The sequence below is a fragment of the Hermetia illucens genome, chromosome 2 (assembly GCF_905115235.1).
Source record: "Hermetia illucens chromosome 2, iHerIll2.2.curated.20191125, whole genome shotgun sequence".
In the NCBI taxonomy this organism is placed as follows: Eukaryota; Metazoa; Arthropoda; class Insecta; order Diptera; family Stratiomyidae; genus Hermetia; species Hermetia illucens.
This window is the reverse complement of record NC_051850.1, coordinates 26,041,465-26,055,997: the sequence shown is the minus strand read 5'-3', so window position 1 is coordinate 26,055,997 and position 14,533 is coordinate 26,041,465.

The window sequence follows — 14,533 nt, the reverse complement described above, 5'->3', positions numbered from 1 at the left end:
TTAGTGAACATTTACATTATCAGATCTTGCGCCATTTCCGTCTGGTCTGTCTATCACACACCCCTTTTTCAGAAACAGTAATACCTACTGACACGAAATTTGCCCCTTGACGTGAAATATTGTGAAACAATGTCATTGTCCCACGCTGAGCAAAAGTGTTGCCCTGATACTATTACTAACGAAAAACGTGGTAAGCGCACAGGTCAGTTGCCCATAGACGATATGATCAGAAGACAGACATGGCAGTGAATAGGTCACACATAAAGGAGTGGCGATAATTACATTACTAGCTACACCATGCAGTGATTGTAAGTGGAACAAAAACAAGGTCCTGGGAACAGAATTATCTCAGCATGGTTGCCTCTAACAATTTTGACATCAGAACGCAGGCCCTCATTCTCGAAGATCTTCCATCGAAAAAGATTCAAGACCCCTTGACCCATGGTTCTTGAACCAGAAGTATATAAGGACAGTCCTGCAACTTTGCCAGCTTTGCCGCCAGTAGATAGGAGATAAGTGCAGTCTAAGATGAAAACCGCCGCTAATTGAAAAGTCTGCTGCATCTCACCGGGGTTACCAGCTTGTCTTCACGTTGCTCCGAAAGTTCGGCTTTCTTGCGTCCGATTTCTCTAAATATCGTCACACTTGGTGGTGTAGCAACGTCCATGTCCTCATTCCCAAGAAAGTTTGCCTTCTTTCGTGGTGCCTTCCGTTGTCGTCGGCTGGGAGCCCTCCCCCCAGGTTCACGGTGTCCGGGCTGCTTGGATCTGTTTCTACATACCAGCGTCAGACCAGTTGCGTCCACATCACCAGCTCCCTTTTCTGCGGTTTTTCCTGGTACAGGCGGAGGAGATGGTTCTGACAGTCAAGTGTGTAGAGTTTGGCAACAGTGTCACCGACAGGTCGATCGTAGTTAGGTTTCCAGTTCGTTTCATTAAGGGAGTTGTTGTACTCTCCTTTCTAGCTGACCGCGCCATAAAAGTACATATGAGCTACATGTTTTTCACAGATTTCTCCGTGCGGATCATCAATTTGGTGAGGACTCCAAAATTAGTGCCTCGGCCACGATCTGATTTCTAAAAGTCGCGGGTGGATTCGAAGTCTGTGACTTCTTACTACTTGGAGAGTTACAATCCTTTGTTTCCATCTTCATGTGTTTTTGGACACCCTTAGTGTAGTAGTAAAATACCACAGGTTCCCTCACTACAACAATGTGGTGTCCGAGGGGGAGCTCCACGGTAAGCACCTAGCAATCTGTGTGCAAATCAATGGATTGTAGAATTTCTAAAATAATTCACTTCAGAACCTTCTACCTCTCCAAAAGGTTTAGCAATGAAGAAGGAAGCAAATAATAATAACACCACACAACAAGCCTGACATGCCGTTAGTTAACGCGACGGGTCGCTCCACGTGTATTATTGATGTCGCTGTCCCCCCATAATAGCAACATTGAATGGAAATACGTGGACAATAAGGCGGACAAACAGCCACTGGCTCGGGAAATCAAACAAATTTAGCGTCTCAAAAAGATGGTTGTGGATCCCATAATATATTTAGCTACAAGTATCAACAAATCAACCACGGCTTCCCTTGATGCCCTGGGACTTTCACACAATCTGGTTCAAACCATGCAAATGTACCACATTCTGCGAACGTGCTCGATGTTGCGGCTAGTTCTTGGTCACCACCACCAGAGCCCCTGTATATTTTAAGTAGGTAGGGTCGTCCTAGCCTAAAAGCTTGGCATTTAGTGTTAGTATTAGGTCAAATCCGGCATCTGCCGAGATTGTGACAACTAGGAACTATCAAATTTTAGCAAAAACAGGAAACGTCGTCGTATGATTTACATTTAAAAATAAACTAACAAATATTTATTATATACACCATCAGGGGTTGTCAGCGACCTTTAACGGGTCGTTTACGATACGGGGTGTGACGTCCCCGAAGTGCCCGAGTACGTAGTTCTGACCCCTTAGCTGGCAGTATACCTGCGTCCTAGGTAGTAGCCTTGAGAACGCCTCTCGATGAAGAGCGTACCACGAATGACCGGTACACGTCGGGACACACTGGAAGTCCGCGGACCTGTCGACAGCTCTCTGTCGACGTCGATGGGATGATGTGAGCCTAGGTCTGCCAAGGTGATAATTGTGACGTGTATCAGCAGCCAAAGACACCCAAAGAAAGAGTAACCTTGTCAAGCAGCACGACTGACGGTGCGGGGACGGCAACTCCAATATCCCGTAGTGCCCCTATTCCGAAAAAACGCCCAGCCACAATCGCTAGTCCTGAACAAGTGGATTCGGACACGAACCGAGTGCAAGTGCAGTCAACCATCCTAGGTAGAGCCGAAGAGGAAAGGCTCATCAGGAAATGCGTGGCAGTGGTGAAGCGTATGCAATTGTCAACGTTCTTCCAGAGGAAAGTCAGCAAATGCATCTATATCGGGCTGATAAAACTGGAGGAACTATTGGATCGCATCTCCTTCTACAGGCGAACATGGAGAGCAGCGGAAGACGATTGGAAACCAGAAACAGTCGCACTCCCCGATTAGAACGTTGCTTACGCCAAACAGACCGCAGATGGTCCACTGCAAAGCAAACTGGAGAAATAGCAGAAAGAGGAGGATGTGCCTGAAGGAGACTTTAATAAAGTAGTTTCCAGGGTCTCAAAAAATAAAGCAAATAAGGATAAAAGGAAATAACTGACTACACCACCAGGGACCCGTCTGTCTACAGACAAGGAAGCTACAAAGGCCAGTAGCAGAAAAGACGAGGAAACGAGGAAGTACTTGACCGTCGGTTCTGTCCATTAAGCTGATGGAAGGCAAACCATTTGTGGAAGTCCTTAGTGAAATCCGCTACAAGATCAAACCCGAAGACAACGGGGCAGAAGTATCTTCCATACGGAAAACGTGGAGTAGCGGAGCCCTCGCCGAACGGGACCCGAACACCGTTATTGGGGGAGAAGGCTCTTGTTTCTAGCCTAGAGCGCATGTGCTTCCTAGAAATCTGGGATTTTGACTGCCTCACAGAAAAGGTCGAAGTGGAGGAGGCGATAAAGTGTGAATTTCTAGAGGTAACCAATGCCCGGATAGGCATCACCTCAGTAAATGCTCGAGGATAAAAATTCGCCGTGGTGGAAGTCCCCGAGCAATATGCGAGGAAACTCTATATTGTATCGGTAATATGCAAGGTACGAATGTGGATAATCCCTGCCAAGTGCTTCAGGTGTCTGGACTATGGACACACGCCAGCAATTGGTAAGGGACAGGACAGGAGGATAGCATGCCGGAGTTGCAGCCAGGTAGGTCACCAAACGAAGACCTGCATGAAAGCGAAAGTTGCCTTCTCTACAGGGATCGTGGCGGAAGACCCTCGCACACATTGCGGGCTCGGGAAAGTTTCCAATCGTTAGGGCGGAACTGGAAAGGGCTAGGACGCGAATGACATGATCTGCATTTTACAAATTAGCATACACCGCAATGCAGGCCCTCTCCAGTTGGTAGCGCAGTTCGCTGTAGAAGTAAATCCTAATCAGCGAGCAATACCGAATCAGAGACTCGGCTCCATGGTATCTCGGCTTCTGGGTTCGGAACAACGTTCGACTTCGTGTTCTTGCGAACGCCGAGGGAATGAGTTTGTCTGGATTCGGTGTTTAGGGATAATGTTCTTAGCGGCGTTTTCCTGACGCCGAATGAAACGATGCTGGACTTTCGGCGTCGGCTTGATGCTCTGGAGGACGACATTTCGAGCACGGAGGGACGAATCCTGGTTGGTGGTGATTTTAATGCCAAGGCCCTTGAATGCCTCAATCAAACTCCAGAGGAAAGCGGATTTTAAAAATTACTGCGAGAACCGGGCTTTTAGTTTTAAATACTGGATCCGCGCCAATGTTTCATCGCCCAGGCTGTGAAGGAAGCATTCCTGACATCACTTTTGGATCGGAATCTCTGGCATCATCGGTGAACGGCTGGCGAGTCCTGGAAGACTTTTCGGCAAGTGATCACCAGTACATCGAGTTCGAAGTGGTTGACGTTACTTGCTGGCGAGCATCAACCCGACACTCCCCCTGCCTGTGGAATGTCGTGAAGGTGTGGTGGTGGTGAAGTCAGAGTTCCCATTTGCATACCGACCGCTCTGTATATTTGATACGGCCGGGAAAGTGCTCGAAAAATTCATCAAGAGTAGACTCGCTGAAGCCATCCATGCTGCCGGGGACTTATCCCCAAGTCAGTTCGGGTTCAGATCAGCGAAATCCACAGTGGATGCTATTATGGAGGTCGTATATGCGGTTCATCGAACCAAGACACACAGCCGCCGATCTCGACGGAGAGTGCTCCTCATAACACTTGATGTCAGAAATGTCTTCAATTCCAGAAGATGGACAGATATGCTAGGCACATTAGAAAACTCATTCCACCTCTTGCCGAAATTGAGGGATTATCTTGCTTTATGAGACGCTAGAGGGCCCGAGGAGGATAGAAATGACGTCGGGAGTAGCACAGGGATCCATCCTAAGGCCGGACCTCTGGAACGCTTTTTACGATTGTCTGCTGAGACTCAATATGCAGAAAGTGTCGCGCCTGATAGGTTATGCAGACGACATTGCGGCACTTGTTGCCGGACGAACTGTTGAACAGGCGTAAAGTAGACTTGGCATATTGATGCAACGGGTAAACAGGTGGATGACTGCCCATGGTTTTAGCCTTGCACTGGAAAAAACCTTAACCAGAAAGATAATCCCGACCCTGTGTCCTATTCCGATCGGCGAGTTGACTATAGAGTCAAAACCAGCGGTTAAATACCTTGGTTTGATGCTTGACTCGAAGATGAAGCTGGTGGACGACGCTGAATACACATTTTTCTCTTGCAAAAGGTGAGGCGGCTTTCGTCAGCAGCTTTATGCAGACACAGGGGACTTCTTTCCAGACAACATTGTCAGAGAGATGTTGAAGAGCGCTGGCAGCTGGAGTCGTGTTGCATATTATGTTCGAGCTGTTCTGATTGCGAAGAAGATTGAACTCGACCGGCGGAAGGACCGGATGGAAAGGGGTTCCTTGAACTAACAACTCCATTCCTCCCATTGGCGAAAGGGATTCCCTGACTTGAAGGCTCCCAAAGCCAGGAGGGCGGGAGGGCTAGCCCGAAGTAATGTATTCTCTGATGACAGGGAGGTGTTTAGTTGGTAGCCCGACAAACAAAAAAAAACCATTGTTAGTTATACCGGCCGCGATTCCAAGCGGGTTACTTGCTTGGGAAATGCATGTAGAAAGCAAATGGCCTAATCGACAACGGGTGGACGACATTTGGGTGTAGCAAAAATGAAGCAGTGCAACCCCCCGTAAATATGGTAATCTTCTTCTTTTTCTTCAGCCTTTGTCCCGTTCACAAGCGGGGTCGGCTCGCCGTGATCGGCTTTGCCATTTGGCTCTATCGAATGCCTGATCTGGGTGCAATCTCGAGGCTTTCAAATCCCCATCAAGCGTATCAAGCCACCGTTGCTTAGGTCTGCCTTTTGGTCGTTTACCATCGACTTCGATGTTCAGACCAATCTTGGCAAGTGAATTCTCGTTTGCACGAATTGCGTGACCATACCATCGAAGGCGCCTCTCTCGCAACTTTTCCACGATCGGTGCAACCCCATAACGATCGCGGATATCCTCATTTCGGATGTGATCAAAATGTGTCACGCCACTAGTCCAACATAATATCTTCGTCTTCATTACAGCAAGACACCCTTCGTTGTCTTTTATAGTCGGCCAACATTCAGAACCATAGAGAGCGACAGGACGGACGATATTGCGGTAAATTTTAGATTTGAGACGTTCGTCGATACGTCGATCACAAAGGACACCAGTTGTGGAACGCCACTTCATCCAGGTTGCGTTAATGCGTGAAGCAATTTCATAACGCAGCTCTCCATTGGCTGATAGCGTTGACCCGAGGTATTTAAATCGCTCAGTTCTGGGCAGATCACTGCCGCTGACAGTGATTGTGCCTGTTTCATGGGGATCGGTCGTCAAAAATTCAGTTTTGTTTAAATTCAATCTGAGACCGTGTTGCATGAGGCGTTCATTCCATTTTTGAACAAGTTGCTCGAGATCATTTTTGCTATCAGATGCTAGGAAAACATCATCTGCATAAAGCAGCGTGTAGGGCGCTGGACGTTGGATATCCCGTGTGACGGTGTCCATAACAAGGACAAAGAGGAGTGGTGAGAGGGCGCTTCCTTGATGAACTCCAACAGAGACACGAAGCGGTTTTGATACACCCGCCATACTTCGAACTTTACTTTTCGGATCGTGGTAGAGCAATTGAACCCAGCGCACGAGTTCTTCTGGCACGAAGTGTTGTCGTAAAGCATACCAGATGAGTTCGTGTGGTACACGGTCAAACGCTTTCTCTAGATCCAGAAAGGCAATGTAAAGAGGGCGATACTTCTCACGGTGTTTCTCCATGAGTAACCGCGCAGCGTGTATTGCGTCAGTAGTTCCGCAGTTCTTGACAAATCCGGCTTGATTCACGGTTATTTCAACGATTTCGCGAATACGGTTGTCAAGAATGCGTTCAAAAATCTTCATGGTATGGAAAAGTAACCGGATCGGACGGTAATTTGAACATTCTGCTGGACTACCTTTCTTTTTCCATATTGGAACAGTGGTACTTTCTTGCCAGTCAGATGGTGTTCTTCCTTCCTGAATAACCCGGTTAAAGAATTCACTGAGCCACAGTGTTGGGTCCCAGCTCTTCGCTTTCCAGAGCTCAGATGCGATGTCGTCAGGTCCTGTTGCTTTCCCCGATTTCATTTGTTTTATTGCCTCCTCGACTTCAGTTGCGCTGACTGGTGGAACTGCTCCAAATGTCGGCAAGGATTGTGGAAGTGGAGGGTGAGCAAATTCTTCAGTTGAAATCTGCTCGAAGTATTCTCGCCATCTATCCGTTGCGGCTCGACGGTTGGTAAGCAAAGTACCGTTCTTGTCATTAACACAACAGAAGTGTTCGATATCCTGTGTGCGTTCATCATGGCTTTTAGCAAGTCGATACAGATCTCTCTCGCCATCCCGAGTGTCCAGTTTATCGTAAAGATTTTTAAAATGGTTCGCTCGGGTGACAACGACCGCTTTCTTTGCTTCCCGGTTGGCATTCTTATAAATTTGTCAATTAGCAGGCGTTTTATCGTCGAGAAATTTGTGGTAGAGGCGTTTCTTTTCACGGACCTTCATTTCAACATCATCATTCCAAAGCCAAGTATCTCGGTTGATGTACCGCTTACCCGGCTTGGTGACCCCGAGGGTTGCCGAGGCCGCTTTGTGGATCGTGTCTTTCATTTGGTTCCATGATTCTTCCACATTCGTAATGGTTGGCAATCGTATGAGTGAGACCGTTTCTTCTTTCTCCTCACCAAACCCCCACCATTTAATGCGCGGCGGGCCAGTGCGTTCCTCACGCTGTTTTATCGGTGGCTTAATTCGCAGGACGGCAATCAACGGCCGATGTTGAGGTGCGATGGTCTCATAGGGAACGACGACTTTGCAATCAGTGACAGTGGTAAAATGTTGGTGTCTTATGAGAATATAGTCGATTTGCGTTTTATTGTTCCCACTATAAAATGTGGGAAGGTGAGACAATCGTTTGATGAACCATGTATTCATAAGTACAAGGTCATGGGTGTCCGCAAAATCGATTATACGCTCGCCACCTTCGTTGCGCGCTCCGAACCCCTTTCCCCCATGGCACCTGTTACCGTCTGCCTTTTCACCCACATGACCATTAAGGTCGCCGGCAATGATTATGTAATCGTCAGCAGACACGTGACAAGTCTTTTCATCGAGAGGTTGCCAGAAGGCATCTTTCTCGGCATCAGGTCGACCTGTTTGTGGTGCGTACGCGGTGAAGAAGTGAATAGTGCGATCAGCTGATATAATGGTGAGCTTCATCAGCCGATCATCAAATCGTTCGACTTCTTTAATGGCATCACGGAAACCCTCTGAGATGGCAATGCCAACACCATATTGAGTGTGTGGGTTACCAAAATAGAGAAGTTTGTAGCCATTTTTACCGCGTTCGCGTTAAATGTCGCAGCTTTTGGCACCAGACCATCGGGTTTCTTGCAGAGCGCAGATGTCAATGCACCTTTTCCGAAGGGCTCTTGCGAGTTCCTCCGTCTTTCCAGTTAGGGTACCAACATTTAGTGTGCAGACAAGTATTTGTTTTGTTCGTTGTGTGCGGACTAACTTGCTTACGTCCTGACGCCGTCCATGCGTCAAGAACCCTTACCCATTTCTCGACAGGACCGGGGCCCGTCCTGCCGCGTCGACTGAGGTGGACGCCCTAGCATTTCTCCGAGGCTTGTGACTCAATCCGATTATCATGTTTGTAACGACATTGTATGCATTTTCTTGGTCGACCTGTAGCCTGGCCTGGCCTGTCACCAAGAGAGATCAGGTAGGATTTAGCATAGTAGAATAACTCCAACTATACTCTATTTATCTCTTTCCCTGATCTCAGCATTTTATTTTTGTTTTACTGAGGATAGAACAGAGTACGTTGCCTCAAACCCTCCTCCTTTACCTGGCCTTGGGACCAGCATACTATGTTAATAGCATGGCGGAGTTCCCCGTAAATATGGTAATGATATAATGATAATAAGGTCCAAAGAGTCAGTGGGCACAAAAAGCCATCCCTGCATTTATGGAGTGAATTGAGCATAGACTACAACGCAATTCCTGACAGGCCATGATGCTCCAGATTCCGGGCTCAGAGGAAGAGAATGAACGAGATATTGAAGGCGAGCCTATCTCCTGAGAGCACGGTTGTGAAGCCAATCAAAAGAGGAATCAACTGACTTATAAGTTTAAGTGCAACTATAAGAATTGAGGACGAAATGTTAGTGGAATGAGAGATGAGACGAACTCGGAATTTCGATTTATACTTAAATAATGGTCCCGATGAAGAAAGGTCGGAGAGACGGGAGTGATTTTACCTGAGTGCCCCAAGAAGTCAAAACACTTCTTAAAGTTTCGAAAAGTGGAGAAAAGCGGTCGCACAAGATTCGGACCTTTTATTGGATTGACGGCGGCCTTTTATTCTTGAAGGTCTCTATGTTAGCCATATAAGTCATTGCTCCTGGTGTACTAATCCTCAACCATATGTGTTCATAAATATATGAGTGGAAATGGAATGATTTCTTCTCGAGAAAATTCATTAACCAAAGCAAAAGAAGTACAAAACAACCTGCTGGGAAGTAGCTTGACAAACTTTCATTATTATAAAAGTTTCTATAGGCATCAGTCCAACAAGGAGGCAATAAACGATAATCTCCAACTTGATCTCGCTAAGAATTATTTGCATAAACACTAAGAGTGTTGTTTCATTTAATCTGTCCGAGCGTTACGTTATCATTGAGCAACACAAAAAGCCAAAAGTCATGAAAAAGTTAAAAACAGTCGGATGTCCTTTCATGAAAGAAAAAATGAGAATTCCAGACGAAATAAAGAAGTAAAGTGAAGCGTTAAATGTCGTCCGGTCTTATTAACGTCCTTTAGATATCATCTCAAAATGAAAATATTAGATTAGATGTGAATGGGCTCGCTTGGTTATTTCAAGCATTTCATCGTCTCCATAAAGAAAAGCACGCGAATATCCTTCTTAATGTTTTGTCCCTTCGAGGACAAGTAGGAAATATGCTTCACGGGACTTTTCTCTGGCCGCGATGACACTGCTATGAAAAAGGTGCGGGGGAGTTGATAAGAATGCCAGCGATCCCTTTTTTATTGTCGCGCTAGAATTCACTAAGTGTCCTGATAACGCTCAACAGCCCCAATTTATGACTCGAGGCAAAATTCTTATTTCGTTTTAATTAAAACGTAAAAGTAACTAATTATTTTGTTGAGGGTTCTCTATGCTAATCTAAAGTCATCGATTTTTAAACTTGAAAACCATGTTGTGTCGCCGAGGGAGAGGACGATGCAGGATGCCACTGCCCGTGGAGACGACATCGACAGACAGACAATGCTGCACGTCATGTTGTGTATATCGCGGTGGAAAAGTAGGAGAGATTCACCGAACCAGGAAAGGTCCTGGAAGATATAATCGCTGATACCTCTTCCTTGAGCCTAGGGAGTTAAGATGGTCTTGGAACATTGCTCCAGATTTGATATGCCCTCTTCAAGAAAAGTGTCTTCCCTGCATAGTAGACAGATTTTGAAAAAGAAGCGAACACCACACAGCGCAAGGACACGTTACCCTACACCTCAGAAAGGATAAAGCAAAAGTTCGAGCATGGCAAGCGATTCAGTTATGATGTTATGATTGGGGATGATGCCCCACTGTTTGACATTAGTGAAATTGCCAGCAATTTCGTCTCCTTAATTGCGGTGTACATCTGTGAAGTACCATTTCAGATAATGTGAGCAAACTTATGGCGCGCGAAGTGCAACAGTAATTTAGAACTTGTGGAATTTATTTAGTCGAATCGTAAAGTTTGTCTCGTTTTGATCTCTCGCTAAATGATTTTGAACCACCTGAAAACAATGGTGGCTCTGATGGAATGACTTTTTGCATCAGCTATTCTGGGTTGTACGGACACCTATGGAGGTATATTGCCCGAATACTCGGTAAATGTCGCAAAAACAAGGTGGGAAACATCTCGCCTTACAGCTCAGTTGAGGCTTGCGCCTATCTAGCCAAGCGGCTAATTACCTCGGGGATTAACGAGCTGAATAAAATTAAATGGAAGCTGGAGCGATTTCAATTGTCGGTTACGTTACCAGCGAACGGACAAGTAATTGTCGAAAGACATATGAATGCTGAACTAATTGCGCTAATGAATGTAATTTACGGTTTTTGATTCATAAAAATAAATGGAATTGTGAAAGTAATAATGCTAAGAAGTTGAGGTACTCAATGGACTGTGATTTGGAGTTTATACGAGTATTCCATGAAATGACCCACTTATTTCTTTGCAGCAGCAAATATTGGAACTCAAATTGTGGTGACTTTTACTAAATATCGGAACGCGCTAATAAAGAATAATTCATACGAACCGCCCACAAGCTTCAAAATGGTTTTGATCATTATTAGGTCCTGAAAAGGTTTTTAGATACAATTCTTATCGAACTATAATTGCATTTTGGAGTCCGCATAAAGCCTTGATAAACTTGTCAAGCTAACTGAGCAAAAATTGCAAACGTTCATATAGAACTTTCAGGGTCTCAATTGTGGATAATGACGAAACTCCTGAAAGGGCTCTGGTAAGCCTCCCTGTAACGACTAGTGGTAGTATACGGTATCTAAATTACTAGGTAGCTTTTTATTAAGGTTTTGTGTAAAATGAAACCTTATTAAAGTCGTTTTACTGTTTGTCTGTCTGTCACACGCATTTTTCTCGGAGACGGTTATAGCGATCGAGGGGTCAAGCAGGATAGACTGACGCGTAATATAGCTCCCTCAGGCCAACCTATCTCTCTTTGAGGGTGAGCTGTCTCCGCTCTAGAGCAATGTGTGGGTTTTCAGGGCCCAAGTCTCTCGTCTACCAAGACCGTTAGTGAGTGGTGATAGCCACACCCTGTACGAGGTGATCATACTATTAACAAAACGCTATGGATCTAAACTGGCGAGTCGAAAAACACCTCCCCCAATCCAGGGTGTAATGCGAATGGTGCCCATTGGATAGTTTGCAGTCAAGGGTAATTGACTGTATTCGAATGGAGCCTCACTGATACCTGGTCGCTTCAGTGAGTAAGTCAGAGCTTACCGTGCTACGGGGGGCTCCTAACCCCCATACTCGTGGGAATCGAATGACTACCCGTATTAAAATAAAAAAAAAACTACAGGAAACCGCACACAACTGGTTAACCTGGCAGAGGCACATCTCCAAAATACTAACAGCCAGGTGATTACACCCAAGAAGGGAGAAGTTGGGATGTCAAGCAGTGAATCCAAGGTCAACATTGGTATGCTGCGTGGACAGCAACCAACAAAGGCCAGTCCTCAAAAAGCAGGGACCAACAAAAGCACGTCTGAGATAAATATACCAGACATCAGACATCAAAAAAGAGACAGGTCTCAGTGGCGCAGCTACTAAACAGTACCTGTGTTACCTGAAGGAAGGCCTGAATCCAGAAAAGGCCTTTAAGAAGGCTCAGGATAGACCTAGGCCATCTTCATCGGAGCCAAGAAAGCGGGGAGCAGCAGAGATTAGCCCGCATGAAAGGAAAGCTCCCAAAAAATTCAAACCGGAACCCAAGAAGGGAGAAAACTCGAGCAGGCCAAGGACAAAGGCAGAAATCAGGAAACCTGTCATTAGCTATGCTAGTACTGTCAAGGGCATTCGACTGGCCATGTTGCCAAAAATGTTTCCCGAGCAAATACTCACCCGTGAGGAGCAGGAAACCATTAAAGACCTTGTTGTCAGACAGATGTGGGTGGATGGGCTGCGAAACTTGTGTTCAAGGGGCACACTTTCGACCAGATCATATACTGATGGACTGCGCGACGGAAGACACTACAGGCTAGGACCATAGTTACTAAATTGTCAGGCTGAAAAGGAGCAGAACTGTCAACATGTGTTGGGGATGACAAACCAGGAGCACACATCGTGACAATTTTTCTCGAGAAAACCGCAACAATAGAGACGGAAGATCTCATGGACCTCCTAATCGCTCAGAATAAGGATCTCCATACGTCATTATTGAGAGTCTTCAGATGCAAGGTGGAGAGCAAGGGTAGACTTCTCATGATCAGGGATGACCGATCCCTGCAGGCAATCAAACGTCAGAATTGCCATATCAACTACCGATTTGGCAACATACGTGTGCACCGGGTGAAAAACATACCGAGGTCTCGGAAGAAATCTCGAAAACCATAGAGAAGGACTGGATCAGCTAGGAAAGTAGACCTGCTGCCCAGTGAAGAGCAGAGCCTTGACGACCTAGACCTAGGACTTCTAGAGCTCAGAGTGGATAACGACGCGCAGAAAACCGCCGTGTCGGAAAAGGAGGGCGATACTCCGACAGTGGAGAAGAGCTCCAAACAATAACGGAGTCAATGGCCAGCACTAAAATATCCCAGATAAGCTTCCAAGATGCGAAAGCGGTATCTGCGGTAATTGCAAGAGCAAGTTCCAAGGAGAACTTTGGAATGGTGTTGGCTCACTGGGTGTACCGAGGGCAGATTCGCGATCTGTAAGGAGGAAGTATGCAGGTAATTTGGGACTCTTCTCGTGAAAAACCAAGAGCTTGCATAATTCTTAAACGTAATTTAATATATATATGTTTTTCAGAGTTCCTGACCGGGGACCTTGTGACTATCCAACACCCTAGCTTTCTGGATGGGCAAAATGCTGGAGAGTAGGCAAATAGAAGTACCGACAGGTATAAATTCTATTGTCATTAATAATACTCAAGGTTGTCCACATGGCGGGGTACTATCACCGCTTATGTGGAATATATTAGTGGACGAACTCCTGGACTTGTTAACAAATACTGGAATGGGGGTCCAGGGTTACGCGGACGACATTGTTTTAATCTGTAGGGGCAAATATGAGGATGCTATATGTGATAAAATCTAAACTGGACTAATGATTACTAGTGCCTGGTGCAGGAACGTGTACCATTCACTAGGAAACTTAAGCTTGATCACCTGAGAGCCTTATGGCTTACATGAAATGGAGGTGAAACGAGAACCAGAGGTCAAATATTTGGAAATTACGGTAGACTAAAAATTACTCTTGAAAACACAGGTAGGTCCATAGCAGGAAAAAAATAGGGTTGCAGCCCGAAGATATTACTTTGAATATACACTGGAAAAGTAAGGACAATGATTACCTATGGGACGGTAATCTGAGCAGAAAGAACTGAACTCAGCACACAAGCCAGGCAGTTACACAAACTCCAAAGACTGGCTCGCGTGTGGATCTGTGAAACAATGAGGACATCCCCAATGGCATGCCTAGAGGTCCTTTCGGAATTAACCCCTCTCCATCTACACATACAGATGCAGGCAAGAAGGGTAATATTCACGATGGCGGGGAGTATCAGTAAGACGTGGAGCTGCCTTAATCGAAGGAAGATTGATATTCTTTCTAGGCGGTGTCCCGAATTATCCATGCCAAGGGATAACATGACACTTCGTTAAGGAGTTTGAAATACGTTGAAGTAACAAGGCAAACTGGGAGAGCGTGGCTGTGACGTACGGGTTAAACCAGCAGCTGATTACATGGTTCACTGACGGATACGTCCCAGGGCGAAACGTGGATTGGTACCCACGATGGAGCATAAAACCTGGGAAACGCCTGCTGAACCAATACAAACAGCTCTACTACTAAACCCTATCTCTACCTCTACGTAGTAACCGCTGGGAGCTCTTTCTTAACGAAAAGCTGCAGACGGAGAAACTATACCAACTGATAACCCTACATGGAAAACAACTTGTTACGAAGCCACAACAGGAGCCTCGGACTGGACGGATAACACAACGATGAACGTACTTTCTTATGGATCGTGCTCTCCCTATACAGACCGAATGCTGCTGAG